This window comes from Hoplias malabaricus, unplaced genomic scaffold, assembly GCF_029633855.1.
Source record: "Hoplias malabaricus isolate fHopMal1 unplaced genomic scaffold, fHopMal1.hap1 scaffold_94, whole genome shotgun sequence".
NCBI classification, from domain to species: Eukaryota; Metazoa; Chordata; class Actinopteri; order Characiformes; family Erythrinidae; genus Hoplias; species Hoplias malabaricus.
The window spans coordinates 37511-51932 of record NW_027100991.1 but is presented as its reverse complement, the minus strand read 5'-3'; the positions used below and the strand labels follow the sequence as shown (position 1 = coordinate 51932).

At 50.7% G+C, this 14422-nt stretch overlaps 2 non-coding genes across 2 annotated transcripts; both read right to left on the bottom strand.

Annotated features, from left to right (window-relative positions):
* Window positions 1-1734: 1734 nt before the first annotated feature.
* trnae-uuc (transfer RNA glutamic acid (anticodon UUC)) lies at window positions 1735-1806 on the bottom strand. The gene has a single exon. It is a non-coding gene; the product is annotated as a tRNA-Glu (tRNA).
* A 601-nt stretch (window positions 1807-2407) lies between these two features.
* trnae-uuc (transfer RNA glutamic acid (anticodon UUC)) lies at window positions 2408-2479 on the bottom strand. Its single transcript has one exon. It is a non-coding gene; the product is annotated as a tRNA-Glu (tRNA).
* Between the last annotated feature and the right edge of the window lie 11943 nt (window positions 2480-14422).

Sequence of the window (14422 nt, the reverse complement as noted above, 5' to 3'; positions counted from 1 at the left end):
TTAGGTCGCGGGTTCAAATCCGGCTCGAAGAAGACTTTTCTTTTCCCTCGCGCCACTGCCGGATATCATGGCCAGGTGCCTGCCTGCAGATGCGCTGGCATGCCAGAGTGCAATCTGCTGAAGGCAGTGACGGATCATTTACACTGTTCCATTCAAATTTCTCAAACATTATCTTGCCTCCCTAAAAGACTTGCAGACTTGAAAGCATAAAGCCACGCTGGTGTGGGTGTGTGGAGGTGGTGAATGAGGCAGCAACGTGTCGTTTAGAAGTTTGGCAAAAAAGGAAGTAGCAGAAGGAGGACGCTTTACATTCCTTTAACCTACACAGCATGTGGGTGGGGGGCTTCCAGAGTCTTGTAGTGGACTTGGTGTGCAAGAAAGCACACGCTTCCCTGAGCGGGAATCGAACCCGGGCCGCGGCGGTGAGAGCGCCGAATCCTAGCCACTAGACCACCAGGGACACCGTTTTCAGCCACGTCTGAAAGGAAGGAGATAGGATTAAGTTCAGGGGCTAGGGCTAGGCTTTTGCCAGATGTACTCGTTCTACAATCATAGGAGAGCATCCGAGTCTGTCCTAAATGCACTTGTCAGTTTTCAGTCCAACTCTTTAGGCTAGCGCCTTTGATAGCTCAGTTGGTAGAGCGGAGGACTGTAGTTGTTAATAAGGCAATCCTTAGGTCGCGGGTTCAAATCCGGCTCGAAGAAGACTTTTCTTTTCCCTCGCGCCACTGCCGGATATCATGGCCAGGTGCCTGCCTGCAGATGCGCTGGCATGCCAGAGTGCAATCTGCTGAAGGCAGTGACGGATCATTTACACTGTTCCATTCAAATTTCTCAAACATTATCTTGCCTCCCTAAAAGACTTGCAGACTTGAAAGCATAAAGCCACGCTGGTGTGGGTGTGTGGAGGTGGTGAATGAGGCAGCAACGTGTCGTTTAGAAGTTTGGCAAAAAAGGAAGTAGCAGAAGGAGGACGCTTTACATTCCTTTAACCTACACAGCATGTGGGTGGGGGGCTTCCAGAGTCTTGTAGTGGACTTGGTGTGCAAGAAAGCACACGCTTCCCTGAGCGGGAATCTAACCCGGGCCGCGGCGGTGAGAGCGCCGAATCCTAGCCACTAGACCACCAGGGACACCGTTTTCAGCCACCTCTGAAAGGAAGGAGATAGGATTAAGTTCAGGGGCTAGGGCTAGGCTTTTGCCAGATGTACTCGTTCTACAATCATAGGAGAGCATCCGAGTCTGTCCTAAATGCACTTGTCAGTATTCAGTCCAACTCTTTAGGCTAGCGCCTTTGATAGCTCAGTTGGTAGAGCGGAGGACTGTAGTTGTTAATAAGGCAATCCTTAGGTCGCGGGTTCAAATCCGGCTCGAAGAAGACTTTTCTTTTCCCTCGCGCCACTGCCGGATATCATGGCCAGGTGCCTGCCTGCAGATGCGCTGGCATGCCAGAGTGCAATCTGCTGAAGGCAGTGACGGATCATTTACACTGTTCCATTCAAATTTCTCAAACATTATCTTGCCTCCCTAAAAGACTTGCAGACTTGAAAGCATAAAGCCACGCTGGTGTGGGTGTGTGGAGGTGGTGAATGAGGCAGCAACGTGTCGTTTAGAAGTTTGGCAAAAAAGGAAGTAGCAGAAGGAGGACGCTTTACATTCCTTTAACCTACACAGCATGTGGGTGGGGGGCTTCCAGAGTCTTGTAGTGGACTTGGTGTGCAAGAAAGCACACGCTTCCCTGAGCGGGAATCGAACCCGGGCCGCGGCGGTGAAAGCGCCGAATCCTAGCCACTAGACCACCAGGGACACCGTTTTCAGCCACCTCTGAAAGGAAGGAGATAGGATTAAGTTCAGGGGCTAGGGCTAGGCTTTTGCCAGATGTACTCGTTCTACAATCATAGGAGAGCATCCGAGTCTGTCCTAAATGCACTTGTCAGTATTCAGTCCAACTCTTTAGGCTAGCGCCTTTGATAGCTCAGTTGGTAGAGCGGAGGACTGTAGTTGTTAATAAGGCAATCCTTAGGTCGCGGGTTCAAATCCGGCTCGAAGAAGACTTTTCTTTTCCCTCGCGCCACTGCCGGATATCATGGCCAGGTGCCTGCCTGCAGATGCGCTGGCATGCCAGAGTGCAATCTGCTGAAGGCAGTGACGGATCATTTACACTGTTCCATTCAAATTTCTCAAACATTATCTTGCCTCCCTAAAAGACTTGCAGACTTGAAAGCATAAAGCCACGCTGGTGTGGGTGTGTGGAGGTGGTGAATGAGGCAGCAACGTGTCGTTTAGAAGTTTGGCAAAAAAGGAAGTAGCAGAAGGAGGACGCTTTACATTCCTTTAACCTACACAGCATGTGGGTGGGGGGCTTCCAGAGTCTTGTAGTGGACTTGGTGTGCAAGAAAGCACACGCTTCCCTGAGCGGGAATCGAACCCGGGCCGTGGCGGTGAAAGCGCCGAATCCTAGCCACTAGACCACCAGGGACACCGTTTTCAGCCACCTCTGAAAGGAAGGAGATAGGATTAAGTTCAGGGGCTAGGGCTAGGCTTTTGCCAGATGTACTCGTTCTACAATCATAGGAGAGCATCCGAGTCTGTCCTAAATGCACTTGTCAGTTTTCAGTCCAACTCTTTAGGCTAGCGCCTTTGATAGCTCAGTTGGTAGAGCGGAGGACTGTAGTTGTTAATAAGGCAATCCTTAGGTCGCGGGTTCAAATCCGGCTCGAAGAAGACTTTTCTTTTCCCTCGCGCCACTGCCGGATATCATGGCCAGGTGCCTGCCTGCAGATGCGCTGGCATGCCAGAGTGCAATCTGCTGAAGGCAGTGACGGATCATTTACACTGTTCCATTCAAATTTCTCAAACATTATCTTGCCTCCCTAAAAGACTTGCAGACTTGAAAGCATAAAGCCACGCTGGTGTGGGTGTGTGGAGGTGGTGAATGAGGCAGCAACGTGTCGTTTAGAAGTTTGGCAAAAAAGGAAGTAGCAGAAGGAGGACGCTTTACATTCCTTTAACCTACACAGCATGTGGGTGGGGGGCTTCCAGAGTCTTGTAGTGGACTTGGTGTGCAAGAAAGCACACGCTTCCCTGAGCGGGAATCTAACCCGGGCCGCGGCGGTGAGAGCGCCGAATCCTAGCCACTAGACCACCAGGGACACCGTTTTCAGCCACCTCTGAAAGGAAGGAGATAGGATTAAGTTCAGGGGCTAGGGCTAGGCTTTTGCCAGATGTACTCGTTCTACAATCATAGGAGAGCATCCGAGTCTGTCCTAAATGCACTTGTCAGTTTTCAGTCCAACTCTTTAGGCTAGCGCCTTTGATAGCTCAGTTGGTAGAGCGGAGGACTGTAGTTGTTAATAAGGCAATCCTTAGGTCGCGGGTTCAAATCCGGCTCGAAGAAGACTTTTCTTTTCCCTCGCGCCACTGCCGGATATCATGGCCAGGTGCCTGCCTGCAGATGCGCTGGCATGCCAGAGTGCAATCTGCTGAAGGCAGTGACGGATCATTTACACTGTTCCATTCAAATTTCTCAAACATTATCTTGCCTCCCTAAAAGACTTGCAGACTTGAAAGCATAAAGCCACGCTGGTGTGGGTGTGTGGAGGTGGTGAATGAGGCAGCAACGTGTCGTTTAGAAGTTTGGCAAAAAAGGAAGTAGCAGAAGGAGGACGCTTTACATTCCTTTAACCTACACAGCATGTGGGTGGGGGGCTTCCAGAGTCTTGTAGTGGACTTGGTGTGCAAGAAAGCACACGCTTCCCTGAGCGGGAATCGAACCCGGGCCGCGGCGGTGAGAGCGCCGAATCCTAGCCACTAGACCAACAGGGACACCGTTTTCAGCCCCCTCTGAAAGGAAGGAGATAGGATTAAGTTCAGGGGCTAGGGCTAGGCTTTTGCCAGATGTACTCGTTCTACAATCATAGGAGAGCATCCGAGTCTGTCCTAAATGCACTTGTCAGTTTTCAGTCCAACTCTTTAGGCTAGCACCTTTGATAGCTCAGTTGGTAGAGCGGAGGACTGTAGTTGTTAATAAGGCAATCCTTAGGTCGCGGGTTCAAATCCGGCTCGAAGAAGACTTTTCTTTTCCCTCGCGCCACTGCCGGATATCATGGCCAGGTGCCTGCCTGCAGATGCGCTGGCATGCCAGAGTGCAATCTGCTGAAGGCAGTGACGGATCATTTACACTGTTCCATTCAAATTTCTCAAACATTATCTTGCCTCCCTAAAAGACTTGCAGACTTGAAAGCATAAAGCCACGCTGGTGTGGGTGTGTGGAGGTGGTGAATGAGGCAGCAACGTGTCGTTTAGAAGTTTGGCAAAAAAGGAAGTAGCAGAAGGAGGACGCTTTACATTCCTTTAACCTACACAGCATGTGGGTGGGGGGCTTCCAGAGTCTTGTAGTGGACTTGGTGTGCAAGAAAGCACACGCTTCCCTGAGCGGGAATCTAACCCGGGCCGCGGCGGTGAGAGCGCCGAATCCTAGCCACTAGACCACCAGGGACACCGTTTTCAGCCACGTCTGAAAGGAAGGAGATAGGATTAAGTTCAGGGGCTAGGGCTAGGCTTTTGCCAGATGTACTCGTTCTACAATCATAGGAGAGCATCCGAGTCTGTCCTAAATGCACTTGTCAGTTTTCAGTCCAACTCTTTAGGCTAGCGCCTTTGATAGCTCAGTTGGTAGAGTGGAGGACTGTAGTTGTTAATAAGGCAATCCTTAGGTCGCGGGTTCAAATCCGGCTCGAAGAAGACTTTTCTTTTCCCTCGCGCCACTGCCGGATATCATGGCCAGGTGCCTGCCTGCAGATGCGCTGGCATGCCAGAGTGCAATCTGCTGAAGGCAGTGACGGATCATTTACACTGTTCCATTCAAATTTCTCAAACATTATCTTGCCTCCCTAAAAGACTTGCAGACTTGAAAGCATAAAGCCACGCTGGTGTGGGTGTGTGGAGGTGGTGAATGAGGCAGCAACGTGTCGTTTAGAAGTTTGGCAAAAAAGGAAGTAGCAGAAGGAGGACGCTTTACATTCCTTTAACCTACACAGCATGTGGGTGGGGGGCTTCCAGAGTCTTGTAGTGGACTTGGTGTGCAAGAAAGCACACGCTTCCCTGACCGGGAATCGAACCCAGGCCGTGGCTGAGAGAGCGCCGAATCCTAGCCACTAGACCACCAGGGACACCGTTTTCAGCCACGTCTGAAAGGAAGGAGATAGGATTAAGTTCAGGGGCTAGGGCTAGGCATTTGCCAGATGTACTCGTTCTACAATCATAGGAGAGCATCCGAGTCTGTCCTAAATGCACTTGTCAGTTTTCAGTCCAACTCTTTAGGCTAGCGCCTTTGATAGCTCAGTTGGTAGAGCGGAGGACTGTAGTTGTTAATAAGGCAATCCTTAGGTCGCGGGTTCAAATCCGGCTCGAAGAAGACTTTTCTTTTCCCTCGCGCCACTGCCGGATATCATGGCCAGGTGCCTGCCTGCAGATGCGCTGGCATGCCAGAGTGCAATCTGCTGAAGGCAGTGACGGATCATTTACACTGTTCCATTCAAATTTCTCAAACATTATCTTGCCTCCCTAAAAGACTTGCAGACTTGAAAGCATAAAGCCACGCTGGTGTGGGTGTGTGGAGGTGGTGAATGAGGCAGCAACGTGTCGTTTAGAAGTTTGGCAAAAAAGGAAGTAGCAGAAGGAGGACGCTTTACATTCCTTTAACCTACACAGCATGTGGGTGGGGGGCTTCCAGAGTCTTGTAGTGGACTTGGTGTGCAAGAAAGCACACGCTTCCCTGAGCGGGAATCGAACCCGGGCCGCGGCGGTGAGAGCGCCGAATCCTAGCCACTAGACCACCAGGGACACCGTTTTCAGCCACGTCTGAAAGGAAGGAGATAGGATTAAGTTCAGGGGCTAGGGCTAGGCTTTTGCCAGATGTACTCGTTCTACAATCATAGGAGAGCATCCGAGTCTGTCCTAAATGCACTTGTCAGTTTTCAGTCCAACTCTTTAGGCTAGCGCCTTTGATAGCTCAGTTGGTAGAGCGGAGGACTGTAGTTGTTAATAAGGCAATCCTTAGGTCGCGGGTTCAAATCCGGCTCGAAGAAGACTTTTCTTTTCCCTCGCGCCACTGCCGGATATCATGGCCAGGTGCCTGCCTGCAGATGCGCTGGCATGCCAGAGTGCAATCTGCTGAAGGCAGTGACGGATCATTTACACTGTTCCATTCAAATTTCTCAAACATTATCTTGCCTCCCTAAAAGACTTGCAGACTTGAAAGCATAAAGCCACGCTGGTGTGGGTGTGTGGAGGTGGTGAATGAGGCAGCAACGTGTCGTTTAGAAGTTTGGCAAAAAAGGAAGTAGCAGAAGGAGGACGCTTTACATTCCTTTAACCTACACAGCATGTGGGTGGGGGGCTTCCAGAGTCTTGTAGTGGACTTGGTGTGCAAGAAAGCACACGCTTCCCTGAGCGGGAATCTAACCCGGGCCGCGGCGGTGAGAGCGCCGAATCCTAGCCACTAGACCACCAGGGACACCGTTTTCAGCCACCTCTGAAAGGAAGGAGATAGGATTAAGTTCAGGGGCTAGGGCTAGGCTTTTGCCAGATGTACTCGTTCTACAATCATAGGAGAGCATCCGAGTCTGTCCTAAATGCACTTGTCAGTTTTCAGTCCAACTCTTTAGGCTAGCGCCTTTGATAGCTCAGTTGGTAGAGCGGAGGACTGTAGTTGTTAATAAGGCAATCCTTAGGTCGCGGGTTCAAATCCGGCTCGAAGAAGACTTTTCTTTTCCCTCGCGCCACTGCCGGATATCATGGCCAGGTGCCTGCCTGCAGATGCGCTGGCATGCCAGAGTGCAATCTGCTGAAGGCAGTGACGGATCATTTACACTGTTCCATTCAAATTTCTCAAACATTATCTTGCCTCCCTAAAAGACTTGCAGACTTGAAAGCATAAAGCCACGCTGGTGTGGGTGTGTGGAGGTGGTGAATGAGGCAGCAACGTGTCGTTTAGAAGTTTGGCAAAAAAGGAAGTAGCAGAAGGAGGACGCTTTACATTCCTTTAACCTACACAGCATGTGGGTGGGGGGCTTCCAGAGTCTTGTAGTGGACTTGGTGTGCAAGAAAGCACACGCTTCCCTGAGTGGGAATCGAACCCGGGCCGCGGCGGTGAGAGCGCCGAATCCTAGCCACTAGACCAACAGGGACACCGTTTTCAGCCCCCTCTGAAAGGAAGGAGATAGGATTAAGTTCAGGGGCTAGGGCTAGGCTTTTGCCAGATGTACTCGTTCTACAATCATAGGAGAGCATCCGAGTCTGTCCTAAATGCACTTGTCAGTTTTCAGTCCAACTCTTTAGGCTAGCACCTTTGATAGCTCAGTTGGTAGAGCGGAGGACTGTAGTTGTTAATAAGGCAATCCTTAGGTCGCGGGTTCAAATCCGGCTCGAAGAAGACTTTTCTTTTCCCTCGCGCCACTGCCGGATATCATGGCCAGGTGCCTGCCTGCAGATGCGCTGGCATGCCAGAGTGCAATCTGCTGAAGGCAGTGACGGATCATTTACACTGTTCCATTCAAATTTCTCAAACATTATCTTGCCTCCCTAAAAGACTTGCAGACTTGAAAGCATAAAGCCACGCTGGTGTGGGTGTGTGGAGGTGGTGAATGAGGCAGCAACGTGTCGTTTAGAAGTTTGGCAAAAAAGGAAGTAGCAGAAGGAGGACGCTTTACATTCCTTTAACCTACACAGCATGTGGGTGGGGGGCTTCCAGAGTCTTGTAGTGGACTTGGTGTGCAAGAAAGCACACGCTTCCCTGAGCGGGAATCTAACCCGGGCCGCGGCGGTGAGAGCGCCGAATCCTAGCCACTAGACCACCAGGGACACCGTTTTCAGCCACCTCTGAAAGGAAGGAGATAGGATTAAGTTCAGGGGCTAGGGCTAGGCTTTTGCCAGATGTACTCGTTCTACAATCATAGGAGAGCATCCGAGTCTGTCCTAAATGCACTTGTCAGTTTTCAGTCCAACTCTTTAGGCTAGCGCCTTTGATAGCTCAGTTGGTAGAGCGGAGGACTGTAGTTGTTAATAAGGCAATCCTTAGGTCGCGGGTTCAAATCCGGCTCGAAGAAGACTTTTCTTTTCCCTCGCGCCACTGCCGGATATCATGGCCAGGTGCCTGCCTGCAGATGCGCTGGCATGCCAGAGTGCAATCTGCTGAAGGCAGTGACGGATCATTTACACTGTTCCATTCAAATTTCTCAAACTTTATCTTGCCTCCCTAAAAGACTTGCAGACTTGAAAGCATAAAGCCACGCTGGTGTGGGTGTGTGGAGGTGGTGAATGAGGCAGCAACGTGTCGTTTAGAAGTTTGGCAAAAAAGGAAGTAGCAGAAGGAGGACGCTTTACATTCCTTTAACCTACACAGCATGTGGGTGGGGGGCTTCCAGAGTCTTGTAGTGGACTTGGTGTGCAAGAAAGCACACGCTTCCCTGACCGGGAATCGAACCCAGGCCGCGGCTGAGAGAGCGCCGAATCCTAGCCACTAGACCACCAGGGACACCGTTTTCAGCCACGTCTGAAAGGAAGGAGATAGGATTAAGTTCAGGGGCTAGGGCTAGGCATTTGCCAGATGTACTCGTTCTACAATCATAGGAGAGCATCCGAGTCTGTCCTAAATGCACTTGTCAGTTTTCAGTCCAACTCTTTAGGCTAGCGCCTTTGATAGCTCAGTTGGTAGAGCGGAGGACTGTAGTTGTTAATAAGGCAATCCTTAGGTCGCGGGTTCAAATCCGGCTCGAAGAAGACTTTTCTTTTCCCTCGCGCCACTGCCGGATATCATGGCCAGGTGCCTGCCTGCAGATGCGCTGGCATGCCAGAGTGCAATCTGCTGAAGGCAGTGACGGATCATTTACACTGTTCCATTCAAATTTCTCAAACATTATCTTGCCTCCCTAAAAGACTTGCAGACTTGAAAGCATAAAGCCACGCTGGTGTGGGTGTGTGGAGGTGGTGAATGAGGCAGCAACGTGTCGTTTAGAAGTTTGGCAAAAAAGGAAGTAGCAGAAGGAGGACGCTTTACATTCCTTTAACCTACACAGCATTTGGGTGGGGGGCTTCCAGAGTCTTGTAGTGGACTTGGTGTGCAAGAAAGCACACGCTTCCCTGAGCGGGAATCGAACCCGGGCCGCGGCGGTGAGAGCGCCGAATCCTAGCCACTAGACCACCAGGGACACCGTTTTCAGCCACGTCTGAAAGGAAGGAGATAGGATTAAGTTCAGGGGCTAGGGCTAGGCTTTTGCCAGATGTACTCGTTCTACAATCATAGGAGAGCATCCGAGTCTGTCCTAAATGCACTTGTCAGTTTTCAGTCCAACTCTTTAGGCTAGCGCCTTTGATAGCTCAGTTGGTAGAGCGGAGGACTGTAGTTGTTAATAAGGCAATCCTTAGGTCGCGGGTTCAAATCCGGCTCGAAGAAGACTTTTCTTTTCCCTCGCGCCACTGCCGGATATCATGGCCAGGTGCCTGCCTGCAGATGCGCTGGCATGCCAGAGTGCAATCTGCTGAAGGCAGTGACGGATCATTTACACTGTTCCATTCAAATTTCTCAAACATTATCTTGCCTCCCTAAAAGACTTGCAGACTTGAAAGCATAAAGCCACGCTGGTGTGGGTGTGTGGAGGTGGTGAATGAGGCAGCAACGTGTCGTTTAGAAGTTTGGCAAAAAAGGAAGTAGCAGAAGGAGGACGCTTTACATTCCTTTAACCTACACAGCATTTGGGTGGGGGGCTTCCAGAGTCTTGTAGTGGACTTGGTGTGCAAGAAAGCACACGCTTCCCTGAGCGGGAATCGAACCCGGGCCGCGGCGGTGAGAGCGCCGAATCCTAGCCACTAGACCACCAGGGACACCGTTTTCAGCCACGTCTGAAAGGAAGGAGATAGGATTAAGTTCAGGGGCTAGGGCTAGGCTTTTGCCAGATGTACTCGTTCTACAATCATAGGAGAGCATCCGAGTCTGTCCTAAATGCACTTGTCAGTTTTCAGTCCAACTCTTTAGGCTAGCGCCTTTGATAGCTCAGTTGGTAGAGCGGAGGACTGTAGTTGTTAATAAGGCAATCCTTAGGTCGCGGGTTCAAATCCGGCTCGAAGAAGACTTTTCTTTTCCCTCGCGCCACTGCCGGATATCATGGCCAGGTGCCTGCCTGCAGCTGCGCTGGCATGCCAGAGTGCAATCTGCTGAAGGCAGTGACGGATCATTTACACTGTTCCATTCAAATTTCTCAAACATTATCTTGCCTCCCTAAAAGACTTGCAGACTTGAAAGCATAAAGCCACGCTGGTGTGGGTGTGTGGAGGTGGTGAATGAGGCAGCAACGTGTCGTTTAGAAGTTTGGCAAAAAAGGAAGTAGCAGAAGGAGGACGCTTTACATTCCTTTAACCTACACAGCATGTGGGTGGGGGGCTTCCAGAGTCTTGTAGTGGACTTGGTGTGCAAGAAAGCACACGCTTCCCTGAGCGGGAATCGAACCCAGGCCGCGGCGGTGAGAGCGCCGAATCCTAGCCACTAGACCACCAGGGACACTGTTTTCAGCCACGTCTGAAAGGAAGGAGATAGGATTAAGTTCAGGGGCTAGGGCTAGGCTTTTGCCAGATGTACTCGTTCTACAATCATAGGAGAGCATCCGAGTCTGTCCTAAATGCACTTGTCAGTTTTCAGTCCAACTCTTTAGGCTAGCACCTTTGATAGCTCAGTTGGTAGAGCAGAGCACTGTCGTTGTTAATAAGGCGATCCTTAGGTCGCGGGTTCAAATCCGGCTCGAAGAAGACTTTTCTTTTCCCTCGCGCCACTGCGGGATATCATGGCCAGGTGCCTGCCTGCAGATGCGCTGGCATGCCAGAGTGCAATCTGCTGAAGGCAGTGACGGATCATTTACACTGTTCCATTCAAATTTCTCAAACATTATCTTGCCTCCCTAAAAGACTTGCAGACTTGAAAGCATAAAGCCACGCTGGTGTGGGTGTGTGGAGGTGGTGAATGAGGCAGCAACGTGTCGTTTAGAAGTTTGGCAAAAAAGGAAGTAGCAGAAGGAGGACGCTTTACATTCCTTTAACCTACACAGCATGTGGGTGGGGGGCTTCCAGAGTCTTGTAGTGGACTTGGTGTGCAAGAAAGCACACGCTTCCCTGAGTGGGAATCGAACCCGGGCCGCGGCGGTGAGAGCGCCGAATCCTAGCCACTAGACCAACAGGGACACCGTTTTCAGCCCCCTCTGAAAGGAAGGAGATAGGATTAAGTTCAGGGGCTAGGGCTAGGCTTTTGCCAGATGTACTCGTTCTACAATCATAGGAGAGCATCCGAGTCTGTCCTAAATGCACTTGTCAGTTTTCAGTCCAACTCTTTAGGCTAGCACCTTTGATAGCTCAGTTGGTAGAGCGGAGGACTGTAGTTGTTAATAAGGCAATCCTTAGGTCGCGGGTTCAAATCCGGCTCGAAGAAGACTTTTCTTTTCCCTCGCGCCACTGCCGGATATCATGGCCAGGTGCCTGCCTGCAGATGCGCTGGCATGCCAGAGTGCAATCTGCTGAAGGCAGTGACGGATCATTTACACTGTTCCATTCAAATTTCTCAAACATTATCTTGCCTCCCTAAAAGACTTGCAGACTTGAAAGCATAAAGCCACGCTGGTGTGGGTGTGTGGAGGTGGTGAATGAGGCAGCAACGTGTCGTTTAGAAGTTTGGCAAAAAAGGAAGTAGCAGAAGGAGGACGCTTTACATTCCTTTAACCTACACAGCATGTGGGTGGGGGGCTTCCAGAGTCTTGTAGTGGACTTGGTGTGCAAGAAAGCACACGCTTCCCTGAGCGGGAATCTAACCCGGGCCGCGGCGGTGAGAGCGCCGAATCCTAGCCACTAGACCACCAGGGACACCGTTTTCAGCCACCTCTGAAAGGAAGGAGATAGGATTAAGTTCAGGGGCTAGGGCTAGGCTTTTGCCAGATGTACTCGTTCTACAATCATAGGAGAGCATCCGAGTCTGTCCTAAATGCACTTGTCAGTTTTCAGTCCAACTCTTTAGGCTAGCGCCTTTGATAGCTCAGTTGGTAGAGCGGAGGACTGTAGTTGTTAATAAGGCAATCCTTAGGTCGCGGGTTCAAATCCGGCTCGAAGAAGACTTTTCTTTTCCCTCGCGCCACTGCCGGATATCATGGCCAGGTGCCTGCCTGCAGATGCGCTGGCATGCCAGAGTGCAATCTGCTGAAGGCAGTGACGGATCATTTACACTGTTCCATTCAAATTTCTCAAACTTTATCTTGCCTCCCTAAAAGACTTGCAGACTTGAAAGCATAAAGCCACGCTGGTGTGGGTGTGTGGAGGTGGTGAATGAGGCAGCAACGTGTCGTTTAGAAGTTTGGCAAAAAAGGAAGTAGCAGAAGGAGGACGCTTTACATTCCTTTAACCTACACAGCATGTGGGTGGGGGGCTTCCAGAGTCTTGTAGTGGACTTGGTGTGCAAGAAAGCACACGCTTCCCTGAGCGGGAATCTAACCCGGGCCGCGGCGGTGAGAGCGCCGAATCCTAGCCACTAGACCACCAGGGACACCGTTTTCAGCCACCTCTGAAAGGAAGGAGATAGGATTAAGTTCAGGGGCTAGGGCTAGGCTTTTGCCAGATGTACTCGTTCTACAATCATAGGAGAGCATCCGAGTCTGTCCTAAATGCACTTGTCAGTTTTCAGTCCAACTCTTTAGGCTAGCGCCTTTGATAGCTCAGTTGGTAGAGCGGAGGACTGTAGTTGTTAATAAGGCAATCCTTAGGTCGCGGGTTCAAATCCGGCTCGAAGAAGACTTTTCTTTTCCCTCGCGCCACTGCCGGATATCATGGCCAGGTGCCTGCCTGCAGATGCGCTGGCATGCCAGAGTGCAATCTGCTGAAGGCAGTGACGGATCATTTACACTGTTCCATTCAAATTTCTCAAACTTTATCTTGCCTCCCTAAAAGACTTGCAGACTTGAAAGCATAAAGCCACGCTGGTGTGGGTGTGTGGAGGTGGTGAATGAGGCAGCAACGTGTCGTTTAGAAGTTTGGCAAAAAAGGAAGTAGCAGAAGGAGGACGCTTTACATTCCTTTAACCTACACAGCATGTGGGTGGGGGGCTTCCAGAGTCTTGTAGTGGACTTGGTGTGCAAGAAAGCACACGCTTCCCTGACCGGGAATCGAACCCAGGCCGCGGCTGAGAGAGCGCCGAATCCTAGCCACTAGACCACCAGGGACACCGTTTTCAGCCACGTCTGAAAGGAAGGAGATAGGATTAAGTTCAGGGGCTAGGGCTAGGCATTTGCCAGATGTACTCGTTCTACAATCATAGGAGAGCATCCGAGTCTGTCCTAAATGCACTTGTCAGTTTTCAGTCCAACTCTTTAGGCTAGCGCCTTTGATAGCTCAGTTGGTAGAGTGGAGGACTGTAGTTGTTAATAAGGCAATCCTTAGGTCGCGGGTTCAAATCCGGCTCGAAGAAGACTTTTCTTTTCCCTCGCGCCACTGCCGGATATCATGGCCAGGTGCCTGCCTGCAGATGCGCTGGCATGCCAGAGTGCAATCTGCTGAAGGCAGTGACGGATCATTTACACTGTTCCATTCAAATTTCTCAAACATTATCTTGCCTCCCTAAAAGACTTGCAGACTTGAAAGCATAAAGCCACGCTGGTGTGGGTGTGTGGAGGTGGTGAATGAGGCAGCAACGTGTCGTTTAGAAGTTTGGCAAAAAAGGAAGTAGCAGAAGGAGGACGCTTTACATTCCTTTAACCTACACAGCATTTGGGTGGGGGGCTTCCAGAGTCTTGTAGTGGACTTGGTGTGCAAGAAAGCACACGCTTCCCTGAGCGGGAATCGAACCCGGGCCGCGGCGGTGAGAGCGCCGAATCCTAGCCACTAGACCACCAGGGACACCGTTTTCAGCCACGTCTGAAAGGAAGGAGATAGGATTAAGTTCAGGGGCTAGGGCTAGGCTTTTGCCAGATGTACTCGTTCTACAATCATAGGAGAGCATCCGAGTCTGTCCTAAATGCACTTGTCAGTTTTCAGTCCAACTCTTTAGGCTAGCGCCTTTGATAGCTCAGTTGGTAGAGCGGAGGACTGTAGTTGTTAATAAGGCAATCCTTAGGTCGCGGGTTCAAATCCGGCTCGAAGAAGACTTTTCTTTTCCCTCGCGCCACTGCCGGATATCATGGCCAGGTGCCTGCCTGCAGCTGCGCTGGCATGCCAGAGTGCAATCTGCTGAAGGCAGTGACGGATCATTTACACTGTTCCATTCAAATTTCTCAAACATTATCTTGCCTCCCTAAAAGACTTGCAGACTTGAAAGCATAAAGCCACGCTGGTGTGGGTGTGTGGAGGTGGTGAATGAGGCAGCAACGTGTCGTTTAGAAGTTTGGCAAAAAAGGAAGTA